Raw genomic sequence first — 4,564 nt, 5'->3', positions numbered from 1 at the left:
GGGCCTTTGCAGCATGCAGTGTTCCTGCCCCGTGTGGCACCCTGTCCTTTTGATAAGGACCTTGTTTTCTTTTTGTCAGATTATTACTTGAAGTGATAATATAGCCTGTCTGCTTGCTGTTTCAAGGCTGTGATATATTTCCCTAGTGGTTTGGTTTTTTAAAAATAAAGTTTAATCCCCCCCTCAAAAAAAGACCAATGTATACAACATTTTTTTTTTTTTTTGGAGGTTTTTGCTATAGGGCGCGTACAGTCACCGGCTTTTAAGCCACTGGGTCCAGGACTTGAACTGCGGTTGACTACGTGGGAGTCCAGCGACATAGCCATTACGCTAACTGCTGGTCTCTTTATACAACATTTCTATTAAGCAATTTCCTTGTATCCTCAAAAAAAGACCAATGTATACAACATTTTTTTTTTTTTTTGGAGGTTTTTGCTATAGGGCGCGTACAGTCACCGGCTTTTAAGCCACTGGGTCCAGGACTTGAACTGCGGTTGACTACGTGGGAGTCCAGCGACATAGCCATTACGCTAACTGCTGGTCTCTTTATACAACATTTCTATTAAGCAATTTCCTTGTATCCATTTCCAGTCAATTCTGCCTTCACTACCAACAACAAACACTGTGATTTCTATGCCACAGGCTAGGTAGGCCTGGGATTGAGCATCTTCTGGTTTCAGTTTGTACTCTCTTGTGTCTGGATTCTTATCAACAAATATGTGATCAGCTGATATTTGACAAAATGTATCATCCTATCATGATCAAAGTTTTTCAGTGAGATAAATCCTCTGTGAAAAATCCTACAAGTTAACATTGTTTTAAATTAAGGAATAACTTCATATGGTAAAACTGAAAAAAAAAAAAAAAAGAAATGTTTTGTTAGGTGACTTAGTTGTGCAAACGTCACAGTGTGTACTTACATGAGCCTGCCACACGTAGGGTTTTTGGTAGTGTCTATACGCTCCTATGGGACTGTGGTAGGCAGTTAGCCGTGAGCGGGCAGCCCTAAGAGAAAAGCGAAAGGCTCACGGAGCCCCGGGCGCCAGGAGGGCGAGGCGATTTGCCATCTTCCTTCCTTGGGGCCTACAGGGATGATTTCTAGATTATTCTCTTATCAAAAAGACTCAAGCAAGCATTTTGGTCAACACCCTAACCCCCAAGTAAGCGATTTGGTCAACACCCTACTTCCCACTAGGACTATAAACTAATCAGGCAGTCTAATTAAACAGCCTGGCTCACACTGGGCATGCGCAACTAGGTAATCAAATTCCTCATTCCTTACCTGTGAGAGAAGCGCAAGCGCAGGAGAAAACGGGTGGATTCCAATTCAAACGAAGGACACAGGGAGTGTGACAGACCTCCCTCCAGTGAATACTCATGATCACGCCTAGTAATAAAAGTAACGATTGGGACCAGCAGTTAGCGTAATGGCTATGTCGCTGGACTCCTACGTAGTTGACCGCGGTTCGAGTCCCGGACCCGGTGGCTTAAACTCACGCCGGGCACATGTGCGTGCATGCCCAAGATCCCGAGAGGAGAATGGAGGAGAAGGGATTGTGGCGTGGCCATCCCCCCTGGGGGGTGATCTCTCGCTTTCTGTCTCTCTGTCTCTGTCTGTCTGGTGAGCGCACGCGCCCTATAGCGAAAACCTCTCCCCCAAAAAAAGAAGAGAAAAAAAAAAGTAACGATTAACCAGTATCAAACACAGTGGCCACCTGGCAATCTGCTCGCCCAAGAGTCTTTTGGGTGTACTTCTTTTCTTTCTATTAAATCTTCTTTTCTACTTACTTCATTCATAGTTGCAGTTTATTTTGCACCCACGGACAGATCTCTGATTTTAGTGATCTGGACCCAAAGATCCAAGGACTTCACAGCGCAGCTGGGCACTCTCCCACCTGTCAACAGGCCCACCACTGTCTGTGTAGTCCGCTGTCGTTCAAAATGTCAGGGTTTGTGATTGTGTATAAAGAGACTTCGCAAACTCTAAGGGGACATGACTAACTTGTCTTCGTCCGTTTTCTACTGCCGTAACAGGGTACTACAGACTAATTATAGACGTTTTGCAGCTCACAGCTCTGGAGGCTGGGAAGTTCAAGAGCAGGGCACTGGCCCCTGGCGAGGGCCACTCCTTGGCAAAAGTGTGGAAGAGAGAGCAAGGGAGGGCTGCTTTAATAACATGCTCGCTTGTGTGACCAACTCCGTTCGCGATAACAACGCTTAAGTGACTCATGAGGACAAAGCCCTATGACCTGATGACCTCTTAATGGCCTCATCTCATGATGGCAATTAGGTTTCACAGTGAGTTTTGGTGGGGATGTTCAAACCATAACAACGAGATGTTCAAAAAGAGTACAAAGAGTCATAACCTTTCTATATCCTCTAAGCAACCATTTGACAATTGGATTTTTCTTTTTTTCCTCCCTTAATCATCAATTTATAATGACTCTAGGTTGGAATTTGATTACTTTCTAAAGTTCATTTGTCTGAAAGCTTTCAGTTTGTCTAATAAAATCTTGCTGATAGAGTGCTAGACTTGTGGATGAACAAATTTCATTTCCTTTGAATCTTGGGTGTACCCCATGTTCATTGTATAATTTAAGGTGTGCCATTTAATTAGAAACCTTATCTTCTCCTCCAATAAAAAATAAATAAATAAAACCTAGTCTCTGCTTATCTCAGCAGATAGAATTGATTGGTGCACAAAATAGATTATAATACCCAGAAGACTTGTTTTTTTTAAGAGTTATTTATTTAATTTTATTTATTCATTCATTTTAATTTGACCAGAGAGAGACACAGAGAGAAAGAGAGAGAGCAAGAGAGAGAGAGAGAAAGTGAGAAAGCATGCCGCCAGGTCTGGGACTTGAACAATGATCGGCCATGTGGGAGTGTCCAGTGCTTTAACCACCATGCCACCTGCTGGCCCTTAGAAGATTTTTTAAAAAGAATTACTTATTTAATTTATTATTATTTTAAATTTTGCTATAGGACATGTGCTCACCAGAGAGAGACAGAGAAAGAGAGAGGGAAAATGAGAGAGAAAGCCAGGAGTCTAGCATTTTAACCACCATACCACCTGCTGGCCCCCTACAATACCCAGAAGACTTCTAATCTTCTAATAGCATGAAGTACTCTTTCTTTCTTCCTTTTTTTTTTTCTTTAGAGAGAGATTTTTGCTATAGGGTGCTTTTGCTCGCCAGAGACAGAAAGCAAGAAATCACACCCCAGCAGGGATGGCCATGCCACAATCCCTTCTCCTCCATTCTCCTCTTCTGTTCTTGTGCACGCATGCACATGTTTCTGGCATGAATATGAAGTACTATCTCATTGACTCTCCAAAAGTTCTATGAAACAGGTCCAGAAATCATAATCTCTGTCACTCTGATATGACTCATCCTTGAAAGCTTTAGCAATGGAGTGTCACGTCCCTATGGCTGCTCTCTGTCGTGTCAGAACTGCCCTGTGGCACCAGGCCAGGTGTGGGGGCTATTGAGGCCTAGTCAGTACCGTCCAGGAGTGACAGAGAGCCCCATGGAAGATTCTGATGCACACTGACGTAAAGTGGGCACACAGAAGGGTCTGGGGTCCTGTGTCAGAGAGTTAGCAAAGTAACACCCGCTTTCAAGGAGCTCGAAGTGTAAATGGGGCGACATTTTGAATGAACCAAGTAGGTATGGTGAGCAGAGACTGATGCTGTGCTGGAGGAATGCGGAAGAGGATCTCGAACCCAAATCCAGGAAGGGTTTCTCAAAAAAGGTGACCAGATGGGACAAGCAGTTAGTGTAATGGCTATGTCACTGGACTCCCACGTAGCCGACCACGGTTTGAGTCCCCGACCCAGTGGCTTAAAACTCACGCCAGGCGCATGTGCATGCATGCCCAAGATCCCGAGAGGAGAATGGAGGAGAAGGGATTGCGGCGTGGCTGTCCCCCCTGGGGGGTGATTTCTCACTTTCTATCTCTCTGTCTCTCTCTGTCTTTCTGGCGAGCACACGCGCCCTATAGCAAAAACCTCTCCAAAAATAAATAAATAAATAAATAAATAAAAATAAAAGGCGACCAGAGACAAATTCCAAAGGACTCCTTGGAGTTGGCTGGTGAAAGAGTTGTGGAAAAGCACTCGAGACCGAAGAGACCGAAGGAGTAACATACACAAAAAGGGAGGCGGGGGACAACCGTAAGTCCTTCAGGATGGCTGAAGCAGTGGGGACGCGACAGCAGTGGGTCCAATTTGTGACGAACCAAAGGGGTTAGCTGGACATCTCCAGGAAGTTGTAGAGTACAAGCAGGGAAGTGGCATGACCCGATTGACATTTTAAGGCCACTCTGCTGGCAGGGCGAACACAGAATTCGGACAGGTCAGGAGCCCATTCACCAGATGTTTATTGAGTGCCCACTTTTTGCCAGAGGACGCTGAGGTTACCAAAAGTACGCCTCATCACACCTTCATGGAGTTCCAGTCTGGGGAGGATATGTCAAAAAAATGACCCAACAGATGAACGCGCAGTACCCTAAGTAGAGGGTGTGACTGTGTGGCTGCAGCGGGGCCCCGCGGCACTTCACG

At 45.0% G+C, this 4,564-nt stretch overlaps 1 long non-coding RNA gene across 1 annotated transcript in view; it reads right to left on the bottom strand.

The window, feature by feature from the left end:
- Positions 1-4,564, bottom strand: part of LOC114005731 (uncharacterized) — an 8,092-nt gene that overhangs the window by 947 nt on the left and 2,581 nt on the right. The window contains exon 2 of the long non-coding RNA XR_003547566.1: positions 1,283-1,387. This is a non-coding gene — a long non-coding RNA (uncharacterized LOC114005731). The remainder of the gene's footprint in view (positions 1-1,282; positions 1,388-4,564) is intronic.

The sequence above is a fragment of the Tupaia chinensis genome, unplaced genomic scaffold (assembly GCF_000334495.1).
Source record: "Tupaia chinensis unplaced genomic scaffold, TupChi_1.0 Scaffold000070_1, whole genome shotgun sequence".
In the NCBI taxonomy this organism is placed as follows: domain Eukaryota; kingdom Metazoa; phylum Chordata; class Mammalia; order Scandentia; family Tupaiidae; genus Tupaia; species Tupaia belangeri.
The sequence above is the reverse complement of the archived record's forward strand: the minus strand, read 5'-3'. Positions and strand labels throughout refer to the sequence as shown.